A 12836-nucleotide genomic window follows, 5' to 3' on the forward strand; every position below is an offset into this window, starting at 1 on the left:
GCAGCAGGGAGAGGGGACCTGAGGGAGCCCACCCACGAGCTGCGGGCATCCTCAGCACCCTCCACAGGAGGAAAACCATGCAGACGCAAGCACCCGGTACCTCTTCAGCAGCACCCGTCGCTGCCCGCCTCCCCAGGGCGCCCAGACCTGCAGCACCCGTGTGCTCCCCAGCCCGCTGGAGCGTGCAGGCCCCCGAGCTGCAGCAGCAAGGCTGGAGCCCACCACAGGGGAGCCCAGCAGGACGGAGACTCATCCTGCCAGGGCCCCGCATTCACCACTGGCCAATGATCACTCAGGCATCACGCTTAAAGGTCAGTTAAGGAAGAGAATTGACTTGTGTGAAAATGTTAATAGAGAGGCTGGTGCATGCATTACAGGGAGAAGAGCGCCTGCCTGACCCTGGCAGAGGATGCAGCAGTGCCTGCAGTGCAGACCACTGGTGCTGACCACCCTGCCTGCACCCAGAAGGTGCCTGGACCCCATCTCCAAGGGGAATAGCTAGGCAGGGTCGAGGGGGCAGGAGATGTGCTAGCCTGTCAGACCGCAGCGGTGGGCAGCATTGCCTGGCAGAGGACAGGCAGATCCCGACAATTTGCAGGCAGCAGACGAGCACTGAGGCTGCCCCGAGCTGCCCAGCCCTGGAGCTTGCAGGCCCTGGTGCCTCGAGGGACGGCACCATCCCCTTCCCCTCCTACCAGGGACATCAGTTCCCTGGTGAGGATGGAGCTCCCCGTGCTCCCCCTCCTCACAGACCCCAGGGAGCTGCAGGAGATAACAGATGGGACCCAACCCCAGCACCCCAGACAGGGGCACATCCTGCACCCTGGCCAGCGCCAGCTCCCCCGAGCACCCTGTGCCAGCAGGGCTGCGCACACACACCACGGGCCCTGGAGGAGCTCCGAGCTCCCCGCAGCTGGAGAGAGACATTAAGCTGCGATGGCAGGACAAAATGTATTAAAAGATGCTAATTTAATTAAAAGAACACAACAATGGCTAAATTAGCAAGCGAAGGAGAACACCTATCAGTAATAAGGGTGCAAATACAAGAGCAGAGGGATGCAGCAAGGCCCCGTGGCAGAGGCACAGGCTGAGCCTCCCCACGGCACGAGGACAGGCTTTGAAGGACCATCTCACCTCCCCGTCCGGCTGCAGATGCTCAGTGCACGCAGCCAAGCGCGCAAGACTCTTCCCCCGGATTATCTTCCAACTTGCAGCCTTCTCCCTGCCACCGCAGGCATGCTGGGTAGCCTCCAGCAATTCCTCCTCCTCTCTAGCACAGTTTCTGCTCCCAAACACAAGCTTACAGCATCTAATCCTACTGCACGGTCTCTGGGGCAGGGAATAGGTTTTTATTGGTACCTTCCATTGCGTTTAAACAGCAACTGAGTGGAGACCTGCCTTCTCCCCGCAACGCCGGGGGAGCACGGCCCACGTTGCTGCGAGCGGGGGGAAGGAGGGACCCCCTTCTGCGGCTCCTCTGCCTGACCCCAGTGAGCTTCCCTGGCAGGCGCCCGGAGCGAGCTCCATCCTGCAGCGCTTGCAGAGGTTTAAGCGCAGCTTTATTGCCTTTTTCGCTTTATTAAGCTGTTTTCAAGGGAAACCATCTTAATTTGTATCGATCCCCGGGTTGAGCAGTGCCCCTGCCTGCGGGCTGGCAGCCGCCCCAGCGCATCCCCCTCCGGCCACCGCCGCCCAACGGGGCTCTGCCACGGTGCGGGGCTCGATCACGCGTGTTCCCCGCAGCACCGCTGGAGCGGCCGGCAGGGACGCAAAGCCCGGGCGGGCAGGGCAGGCAGCGGCGGGCAGGGCAGGCAGCGGCGGGCACCTCGCACCCACCGCAGAGCTCCCCGGCGGCTCCCTCCCAGCCCGGGGCCGCCCGCCCGCTCCCCGCAGCGACCCCGGCCCGGCGCGGGCAGCCGCTGCCACCTGCCGGCAGCCGGGCCCCGCCGGAGGGAGCAGCTCCCCGCCAGCCTCCCCTTCCCTTCCCTTCGTCCCTTCCCGGCTGGAGCAGCAGGGGCTGCCGCCAACGCCTACCCGGGGAAAACCGCCCGTCCCCTCCGCTCGCAATCTGTCCCTTTCTGTCACACAAACAAGCAGCCCCTCGCCCGCTCCCAGTGCCACACGCTGCCCATCACCAACACGTCCCGGCACTGAAGTCCATCGACAGCACATTCCCCCCCTCTAAGGCCCTGTAGTCCCATGGGTACAGCATTTGGAGATGGGACGCCCCAATGCGTACGCAAGTCTCCGTGTCCTGTACCCTTTATAACGGGATCACAACGCGGACGGATGCACGCACGGCTGCGTGTCAGATAACCGCGCACGTGCCAGACGCCTTCTGCAAGACAGAGCGGAGCGGGAGCACAGGAGGGCTCGCAGGACTCGCAGCAGACTGTACATAGGGTCTGGAGGCTGGACTGGTTTAGTGCAAACAGCTCCAGGATTCCCAAGTCCAGCCAGTGCCGGCAGTGCTCCCCAGCTGTCCCAGCACAGGAGAGCCACTCAGACTGCCCAAGCAGAGGCAGGGGGGGGGCCGAGCAGCAGGGACAGACGCCCTGGAAGCCCATCCAGTTCTGCAGCACCAACCTGGTGGCAGCAGGACACAGCGCAGCCTCCGATGGGACAACTCGCCCCGATTTTAGGGCTCTGCTTACCCTTTGGGTGACCTGGACTGGTGGGCCAGGAACAGCAGCCCCATCCCTCCTCCTGCCATCACCGGGTACGGCAGCGAGTGCGCAGAGGGGCTGGAGGGACCCACGGACACTGCTGCTCCTCCAGAACATCGGTTGCTTCCAAAGAGAGTATTTGATTCCTTCTTCATGGATGAAGGGATGGGCTCCCATTCCCAGGTCTCTCCACTTCCACTCCCTTTTGTGCATTTTCCAAAGAGGGGTTGATCACATCCTGGCAGATGCTGGGAGCAGACGCCTAATGGAGGCCATCTGCCACATTTCACAGGGAAAATTATTCAAACTCACTAGGACTTTAATTTAATCAGCTGGCACTGAAGTGGGCACTGGGCTTTCATGTGAGCAGGTGTGAGCACAAATCGGCAAAGGCAAGCGTTTCATCTCCATTCACCGAGCCCACAGAATAGGAGCTAATGGCGCTGCGTGGCCAGCGCGTCCACTGGCACTTTTCACCCACGTAAAGGCACGACTCGCACCACGTCTCGGGCACTCTGCTGCTGAGGAGCATTTCCATTAGGAAAGCTCCTCGAGTAAGCCCAGCATTCGGGAAACGCAGCACGTAGGGAAGATTCATTGTAGATGACACGAGACCAGATGGGGCATCGGTTACAAGGGGAAGGAGTCTGCTGGCCTCGCTCGCAGGTGCGTTCATCCCCACCAGCGTCCCTGCAGACCCGGCGTGCTGCTAATCTGAGGCTGAGCTGTTCAGAGGGAAAGAGCAGGAGGGAGCCCTCCCTGGGGAGCCGGCAGCTTCGTTCAGAGCAGCTGTGGGTGCTGGATGGAGTTTCCCTGCCTTCCCAGCTCCTTCCCATCCCAGATGAAGCCATCCCACCCTCGTTCCCCCAAATGCTTCTCATACACAAAGTGACAGATAGATTTACTGCAAAGAGGGGGAAGTGCCAGCCTGGCAGCTGGAAAAGGGGACAGGAGGAAAGGTGTCATCTGTGCTGCATCCTCCGAAATCTCTGCCTTACCCAAACAGGAGGCAACTTCCCCGAGCCCAGCGGCTTTCAGCTCAGATGCTCCTGCTGCACATGGTTACCCTCAAGGAGAGATAAAAACGCATCTGTCAAAGAAAGGAAGCTAACACAACACAGCTTCTGCTCCAGGCATCTGCACAGAGAGCCGGGATCTCCCTAAACCTCTGGTGTCTCCTCGCTGCCTCCGTCACAGGCCACGGAGGACGCGCAGCAGCATCCCACCACGGCTGCCCCACAAGCGCGCAGTGAGATCCTGCCATGGAGGAAAAGGTGAAAAGATACAAGTGCAACGCAGCACAGGGAGGGAGATAGGGACACGGGTCCTGGAAATGCTTCATTAAAGTCCTCATTTGATCACCGTAAACAGAACCTACCTGCGCTGCAGAGAAGGACAAAGCCTCCAGCAACCCCCTGCCAATCTGATCTATAGGAAAATTTCTTCCTGACCCCAAATCTGGGGGCACATTTACACCCAAGCCAGTAATTATGTCACATCATGCAAATACAAGGCATTTCCCGTGTTCGCTCCCATCAATTGTATCACTTTCTTCCCAGCATTACAGCATGCCCAGACTCAACTAAAACACATTTTATCAAGCATAAGCTCACCAACGATGGCCCCGCACAGACCCCAGGGTGCCCGTGGCCACACTGGGCTCTGCCACGCTGTTGGTTAATGTGCAGCCGAACTCCCACGGGCACCAGCTCCCACCACATCACCCCCTTCTACCAACTCCCATGGCCACTCCAACCACTATGTTCCTATTGCCACGCGACACGAACGGCATTTTCTGCCTTTTGCAGCAGTCACCCAGAAGCCTGGTACTACGTGTGCTTCAACTACTACAGGCAGGTTCGTTGTTCCCCCGCAGCGTGCCACCGCACGCCCCTCACTGGCGGGCTGATGCCGCAGGATCACTTGTCTAAGCGGTGCGAGCTCCAAGCCTAGGCTGAGCTCCCCTCCCCGGCAGGACGCTGCCACGGGTGGGATGTGGCGTGAGCAGCCAGAGCCCGTCCCTTCGGCACACACCCCCCCAGGGCAGCAGGAAGGAGCAAACCCAGGTTCTCTCATCCCTGGGGCCACTGGGAAACTTCACTCACCTGCCTACTTAGGTCCTCTCCAAAAGGCCATGATCCAGCTTAGCTGGAAAATCCATGGAGCTAGAATGAAATTGGGCAGAGAGGGAACAGGGATAACTTGGCAGCTGCTCACATTTAGTTTGCACCTTCTTTGCCAGTGTGGAAGGAAACAAACAACCTGTGAAGGGAATGGAGTGCAGTGATTCATTACCCCTGATGTGTGATGATGGCTTAATTATTTTTCTAACTGGGGAGAGACACTTTCTGACAGCAGGTGCAAATTAATTCTCCACTGTTTTAAGGAGTGATCGGCCCAGGACAAGCAGAAAACTGGAAAACCTAATTAAATCAGGAGCTGGGTGGAATAAATGGAGCGGGGAGTTTGTTTGCACGGTGCTGATGGATATTAACGATTGCTGGTGAAGGCACCAGGGCTCCCAACAGGAAAGTGGAGCTGTCTTAGTGGCTTCATGCACCCGGCCGGGCTTTGACAATTTTGGGCAGGAGGTGTCATGGTAGTCACGGCACGTGCTACAACTGCATACAGACGGGGAAAACCAGGGCTCTCCCTAGGGAAAGACATTTACCACTCCGCACATGTTGAACAGAGGAGGATGCGTTAGCAGGCTGCCAGCCAGATGTGCAGCACCAGGGACCCCCAAGTCCCTCCAGGCTTCGCATCCCTCGAGGGCAACGGGGCCCAGCACCCAGTTCCTGAGCCATCAGCACCCACCTGGGTAGCAGGACCAAGCAAGAAGCCTGTCCCATTTCTGCGCAACCAGAGCAGGGGCAGGTTAAGCATCTCGGGAGCAGCCAGTGCCTGCCTTCCAAATCTCCAGTCCAGGCTTCCAGAAGTGAGACAGGAGCTAACGCAGCTCTTCCCACCCCAGCTCCAGCACCGCAGAACAGCGCCTGCACACGGAGCCAATGCTGTCCGCTGCTGCGAAGGAGCATGAAAAATAACCAACACCTGAAGGGTTTTGCCACGGGGGGGAGCAGCCCAGGACTGATCGGAATATCGTTAGCTCTGTAATCAGGGAGGAAAGAGTTTATGTTGAACGGTTGCCACGGAAACACTATTTATACTTTCCTGCAGCTCCAGATCCTGGCTCTCCCAGCCCAGCTCCTCGACCCCAGCTGCCCAGGCGGCACGGCCTTCGCAGAGGCCGGGGGTCTCCATCGCACCCTCCCTTCGCTCACGCTTCAGCCCCCAGGGGCTCAAGCCCCTTCGCAATTGCCAGCAAGATTCCCACAGCCTCGGGGGGTGCCATTCCCCAGCTGTATCCCAGAGCATCTCCAGGGATTCTGAAGGGAAGCGGTGCCTGGAGCCTGCCCTGTCCCATGCACATGGCACAGCTCAAGACCGCCATCCCCTCCGATGGGCTGTCAGGCTGCCCCTGCCCAGCAGACCTGCAGCCAGGAGAGCACTCGGAGCTCGGCCTTTGCAGAGCTGCTCGAGAAGAGCCAAGCAAGCCCACAGCAGAGATCGCTGGTCCCCAGCACACGTGCCTGCCTCTGCAACATCTGAGCCCCAGCTCAGATGATGCAAAGCTGAAAGTGGGGGAGATCAGCAGCATCAGGGGTTAAACTGGTGCCCTGTTCTCCCTGCTGACCCTCCTGCCCAGGGATGCTGCTGTCAGAGGAGTTCACACCTGCCCGTGGCTCTCAGCCCCTGCTCATCCCACCCCACCACCCCAGTGGGGCCCTCCCGCCTCCCCCCAGACTCCTGGGCTGCTCTGCCAGTCATCCCCCCGCTCCAACACACCAGCAATGCTGGGAAAAAGAGCCCTAATTGCTTCTTGTTTCTCTGCTTCTCCCATCATTAAATCCCTTCTTCATCCCTAATAGTTTGGGATTATATGAAGGTTAATATGTTTCAGGTTCCACACAAGTACAGCTAATTAACAAACAGTCCCCTCAATTCCCTTTAATGCCTACACATGTAATGCGATCGCTGCAATTACCTGCTTCCCAAAGCCATTACAAACCACAGAAAATTAGCTGGAACAGGTGATAAAAACCTTCTTTTATTGGTTCATAAAAGGAGCTGATCTCCAGGCAGCAGCTCCCCACCACGCAGCTGGAAGGGGCCAACACCCTTGCCCAGGCAGCCCAGCCAGGATCACTCCCTGCTCCCAAAGAGCCCTCAAACACCATGTACTCCAGCCCTGAGCTTCACCTTCCCTTGGGTGGTTAAGCCCAGACTCGCTGCTTCAGACCACAGCACTTAGTAAGAGCCAACCCTGCTTTCTACTGATGAAAATGAGTCTGTAATTAAAGCAAAACCCACCCCAGATGCTGGGGGTACCCCAGGCGAGGGAGCAGAGCTGTGCTCCAGAGGGACACCCTCACATACTTGGTCACACAGGGTGAGAGCAGAGCCAAAGCCCATCCTGGCCCAGGGTCCTCGGGGCTGGCACGTTTGTCACCGTCCTGAAGTAGAGCTGAGCCACCATCCCTAGGGACACACAGCTAATGCATGCACCCAGGGACGGGCCCTGGGAAAGGGAGAGCTGTTCAACATCCACCCCCAGAGGGAAAAGGGGAGGGAACCTAAAAAAGCAGGAGAGCCCTTATTCACCTCCCCATCCTCCCAGAGAAAGAGCATCCTCAACAGACTTCATGAGGGACCACGGATAAACCTCCTTCACCCTCACTTAGCCCCGGCCAGCGCTCTCTGCCTGGGGAGCTGCACTATTCCTGCAGCAATCGAAACGCTCGCAGTTAAAACTACTTCATGTCTGCTTTCGGGAGCCACAGAGGGAGAGACCCAGTGCCAAGGAACACAATGAGCTCTCAGCAAATTGCTCCATTGGTCTATTCGCCCTCGTTAAAAACCTGTACCTATCAGGCAAGTTTCAATTTCCAGCTACTGGATCTTGTTGTGCCTGTGCCTGCCAGATGAAAGAGCTCTCTAATAATCAGCATCCCCTCTGCTCCTTTATTTACACTGCAGCAGCGATATGCGGGCCCTCTCCAGAGCCTGTGACCCCAGGGAAGCACCAGCTGCAGACCCCAGCCGGGCACAGGGCTTCTCCATCACCTGTGCCCAAGGCGAGCCACAACCCGGCCGGGCAGGCGATGGCGGCAGCACCAGGGGAGCAGCAAGCACCATCCTCCTCTCCCCAGCACACAGATCAGCCGGGAAACCAGTCCCCCAGGGCTGTTCAGAGCGAACAGATCAGCTCAGCAGACATAAGGGACCCCCTCACCCAGCACAGCAGGGTGGTAGGGCACAGCCCAGGCATCCCCCCAGCATCCAGCATCCCCCTGCTTTCCGCTGGGGCTCAGCTCCCAGCTCCTCCAGCACTGGCACGGCCACAGCCTTCCCGAGGGAAGCACACTGCAGTTCCTGCCAGACAGGGGCAGGCAGGGTCCCAGTGCGAGTGGGGTCACCGTCCAGTTCCCAAAGGCAGCTGTAAATCTGAAAGTCTTAGGCTAGTCTTTAGCAGACGTTTATCTGTGTCACGCAGCCACCAGAGCCACGCGCAGTCCATGGCCACACAGCGGGCATGTCATGGGTCAGGGCATGATGCCCAGGCAGATACCCAGCTCTCAGGGGTCCTGTTCATCACACCCCATCCCACAAGCACCGGGCAGCCTCTCCAGAACTGCATCTTATCTTCTCAGCATCCTCCCCGAGTGCCCAGAGCACCCTCCAGTGATGGACCTCCTATGCAAGAGCTTCTTATAAATGTAAATTGGGAACAGCCTCACAGCACAGGAGGAAAATCACTGTAAACAAAATCTCTGTTGCTGTGGAAACCATTAAAAATAGATTCCCCACGCTCCTCCTTTTGTGCTGGGTATTATACAGCTGGGTTCCTTCATTCCACATTATTATTACTTTTTAATTATGAATAATTTCCTCCCTTCTATAGGAAGATGGAGTAAAAACCAGAACTTTCAAAACGAGGGGCCTTTAGGATATGTTTCAACATGCAAATGAAGGCAAACATGCATTCTGTAGTGTTTACGCCACAGGGTAAAAATCTTTCTGCATTAACCCTTCCCGTGCCACGTTCCCTGTTTTCTCCCCTTTCCTTCAGCCAGGAACGCCGGGGCGCCCTCAGTCCCGCAGAAAGTTGGCTCAAGGATGAAGGCAAAGAGCAGCAGCACAGATGCGTGGGGCAATGCTCCATCCGTGGCGGGGCACTGTGACAAGTCGGGTGTGCTGCTCTCCTGCCAGCCCCACCACGCTGGGGCAGACCAGCCGCTGCCACGCTTGTCTGCCCAGTCGTTGCACACCTCGCGGCAGGGATGCTCTCACGGCAAGGACCAGCTTTGCCTTCACAGGAGCAGTCCTCGATGCTCAGAAACGTCACAACCAGCACAACTTCTGCTGCCTCAGCTCCTGGTGCAGGACAAACCGCAAGCGTCGGGCGAGCATCGCAAGCAGGGAGGGAAGGGGCACGCTGCCCCACGGGGATGGGGCACGAGTCCCCGTCTCGCTGAGAAGTGACAGAAATCCCACTTAATACCGCTGTCCTGTGGCACTCCCCTCTGATACAGGATTCAGTCCCTGAGCAGAGGAAAGATTTAAAATTATTTGGAAAAATATGGGATCTGGGAAGATGGTCCCATTCCAGAGTCTGACTCAGTCACTATTTGCAGCCCTGGTCAGCAGGAGAGGATGCTCCTCCATCGGGAACGCAGTCAGCCACCAGCACCATGCTGGGTGCCAGCTGAGGACCTGGCAGCAACGCACCACGGGCAGCTCCTGCCCAGGCCTGCCAGCAAGCGGACGCCTACGTCCCCCAGCACACGTGGGCCAGGCGGAAGGTTCCCAAGCAGGCTGGCCCCGGCCCACGGCCATCGGTTCGCTGGCTCTGCACAAATTTCACGCTGCCGTGGAGGAGCAGATGGATGGCCCTGGGAACCCTCCCAACACACGCTGAGCGAATGTCCTGCCTGCTCTGACAACGTGCTGCCTGGCTCCGCACGAGCCGATGGCAGAGGTCAGACCCCCATGCCTGCCCCGGGATGCTGCTGAGCACAGCACACAGGGCTGTGGGACAGACATCTGTCCATTTGTCCATGGTGACCCAGCTCAAGATAAGGAGCTGCACAAGCAACAGCCAACCCTGACACGTCAAGGACACCCCAATCCAATTTCATCCCCCCAGAAGGGCACCGGGTCTCTCGATACAGGAGGGAACATGACTTACTTTGACTTCAGGAAAGTTTCTGATAGCCCATTACACAGCACTTGTAAATAAAGCAAAGCAGCATGGTCTAGCCAGAAGCACAAAATGGGCTGGAAAACCACAAGCAGGCCTGTCTTTGGAGTGTCTGATTTTCATAATTAAGCACAGAAATTTTTCTTCTGTTTCCTGCAGATAGCAAACTGCGACAGGGCTAGACCTGGGCTGGGGCTGGAGGGGAGAGGGCAGAGGCTGCCCTGCAGCAGGCAGGAACCGCAACCAGCAAACGCCGAGGAGGGGGCACCCAGGTAAGGGGCAGCCTTTTCAGGAGAGAAGTATTTATTGTGGATGCCAAGACAAAAATGAGCAAGCCCCAATACACCACATGGAAAAAAAAGGCCAACAACGCATCAAGATGCATGAAGAGAGAATCACTCGCAAGACAGAGCAACTCTGCCCATCACTGGTTGCACATTGGCTGCAGATCCGTCTCCCCTGCAGCGGCACAGACCCATGACCACACATCACACGGAGGACACAGAGACAACAGGAACCACCCAACCCTTCCTCACCACCTCCCGGGGGGTGACTCCCGGGCACACCCAGAGCACAAGCAGGCGGCCAAAGGGGCCCGAGCCCAAAACCTCCTGGGAAGCAGCCCTCTGCCAGAGCGTGTTTCCAGCAGAGGCTCCCATGGTGCTCCGGCAGCAAAGCTCTTGTGCCAGCCCATGGCATCATTCGCTTTCTTCTTACCCAACTTCTGAGGGCGATTTTAGCGTGCTGTCGCCTCCTTCTAGAAATCCCCAGAGAAAACAAGATTCCTTCTGTACAGCAACGAGCTCTCTCGATTCCCATTTTCAAGTGCTTTAGTACTCCGTCTCTCCTGCTGTAACCTAAATTTTAACCTAGCCCCCAGTATCAACACTGAACATTATTAGTTATTACAGCTTAGGGCTAGCAGGGCCATTAGACCCAGTGAGCACAGCGCCCAAGGAACACGGGCCGAAGACAGCCATGCTCTAATCCCATGTTCATTCAAGCTACTGCATCCCTGCCAGACAGATATCCGAGTTTGATCCAGAGATGTCAAGTGATGGAGAATCCCCCACAGGCTTAAGCTGTTCCAGTGGTTAATTACCTTCCCTGATAAAAATATGCACTTCGTTTCTAGTCAAAATTTGTCTAGCTTGAGCTTTCAGTGCCTGGATCTTGTTATGTCTTTTCCCTGCTAAATTAGAGCGCTCTGTACCCACAGAAATCTCTTGATCACAGCCTAAAACAACCTACGTCACAAAGCCACCTCTTAAACTTCTCTTGGATGAAAAGTTCAACCTACTTAGGCTACGTCTCCCACAGCAGAGCAGATTTTCCAGACTGTGAACCATTTCTGTAGCTTTTTTCTGCACATTTCCTATTTCATCAATGTTTTTCCAGCACGGACACCAAGAGCGGTCCCAGCATCCCAACAATGCTGCCAGCACTCCCATCACACACACGCACCTTTCCTCACCCACGGGCTCGCTGCGCAACTACGGGAAGCCTTTCCATCGAGCCATTAGCAGATTGCAGCCACAGCCACCCTAATGCAGTGAAGGGACCTTTAGCATCCTGCCCCGGTGCTAGGGCAGAGGGAAGATGGCCATGGAGCGAGGCTGCCCACACCCCCCCTGCACCGGCTCCTGACAGCTTGGCTTCTGAGCAGGACAGTCCCCAAGCCCCTTTGCCCAGCCAGCGAGCTGCACCCGGGCCAAGGGGACAGATGAAGCCGTTGCCGCCCCAGCGTCGCTTCCTCCAGGCTCAGCGAGCCAAGTCACAGGTTTGTCACTGTCACTCTGGGTGGAGGAAACGGCCCCTCAGGGAGCAAAGCAAGGGCAGCTCCAAGTGCCTTAAAAACACCTTGGGAGCCTGCCTTTGGGGGGGGGGGGGGGGGGCGGGGTGCTCAGCAGCCAGCACAGAGGAGACCCAGGGCAGGTCTCCTGTACAGCACCCAGCGCCCATGGGGCACCTGGCTTTCCACCAGCCCTCCTGGTGCCAGCCACACCAGTGCCCACCCAAAAGACCACCGAACAGCACCCAGCCTCTGCTCCCCACCCTGCCAGGGAGCTCTGCAGCACCTGAGCCCCCAGCCAACCTGGGACGCACCCCGCACAACGGGGCTGCCGGCACGGACGCGCTGCGGGAAGCCGCACAGGGCTGCGACTGCCGGGAGGGCAGGAGCTGGGAGCAGCTCCTCCCGCAGCGGGAGCAATGCCAGGGGGAAAGGCAGGCTACCGAGGCAAAAACTTCAGCATGCTGACCTTCACCTGAGCAACAGCCCAGCAAGTGGGCTGCACGCAGGGACAGGCTTCTGGGAACACGCTCATGAAGTCAAATAAACCCAGGGCAGTCCCTGGCCCTGGGACCAAAGCTGAGAAAAGAGATAAACCAGCAGATCACGGGGAATACTCACAGGTTGCCTGGCTCCCATCAGCACATCCACTCCAGTCAGACCAGCCACGAGATGCACAGAAACCCCCAAAATCCTCCCCGGCTCCAGGCCGGCAACAGCCTCCCTCCCCGCCGGCACAGGGTGCGGAGGAGCAGCCTGGGGAGACACAACTTTCTGTGCTCTCCGTCAGGCAAGGTCCTGCTCCAGCCACAACTGCATCCTTATTTAATTCACAGCAATTATACTCACATTCTGCTAGACAAATAGATTTTACAAGCCCTCAGTTAAATGTGGATAATTACGGCTGCCTGCACCAGGGGACAGCCCTGCCCGGGCTCAGGAGGAAGAATCACATCCCGATTCCACTAATGCTGTAAATTAGCAAGGAGCGTCCCAATGGCAGCAGAGTAATTACCAGCTATTGCATCCCCATCTTCCTGTGGGCTGCTGCTCCCGCGCTCCCCCCACCCCGCATCTTCCTCCCTCGCAGTATGTGTGTGTTTTCAGGCATATG

At 57.6% G+C, this 12836-nt stretch overlaps 1 protein-coding gene across 14 annotated transcripts in view; it reads right to left on the reverse strand.

Annotated features, from left to right (window-relative positions):
- Positions 1-12836, reverse strand: part of RBFOX3 (RNA binding fox-1 homolog 3) — a 190410-nt gene that overhangs the window by 69981 nt on the left and 107593 nt on the right. The window contains exon 1 of one of the 14 annotated variants that reach the window (XM_087750709.1): positions 12344-12428. The exons of the other annotated variants lie outside the window; for them this stretch is intronic. The gene's annotated coding sequence lies outside the window, so the exon portion shown is untranslated. Of the gene's footprint in view, positions 1-12343; positions 12429-12836 lie in introns of those variants that run through there. 14 annotated transcript variants of the gene reach the window in all.

The sequence above is a fragment of the Nipponia nippon genome, unplaced genomic scaffold (genome assembly GCF_047370975.1).
Source record: "Nipponia nippon isolate SJK-2023a ecotype South Korea unplaced genomic scaffold, ASM4737097v1 scaffold_14, whole genome shotgun sequence".
In the NCBI taxonomy this organism is placed as follows: Eukaryota; Metazoa; Chordata; class Aves; order Pelecaniformes; family Threskiornithidae; genus Nipponia; species Nipponia nippon.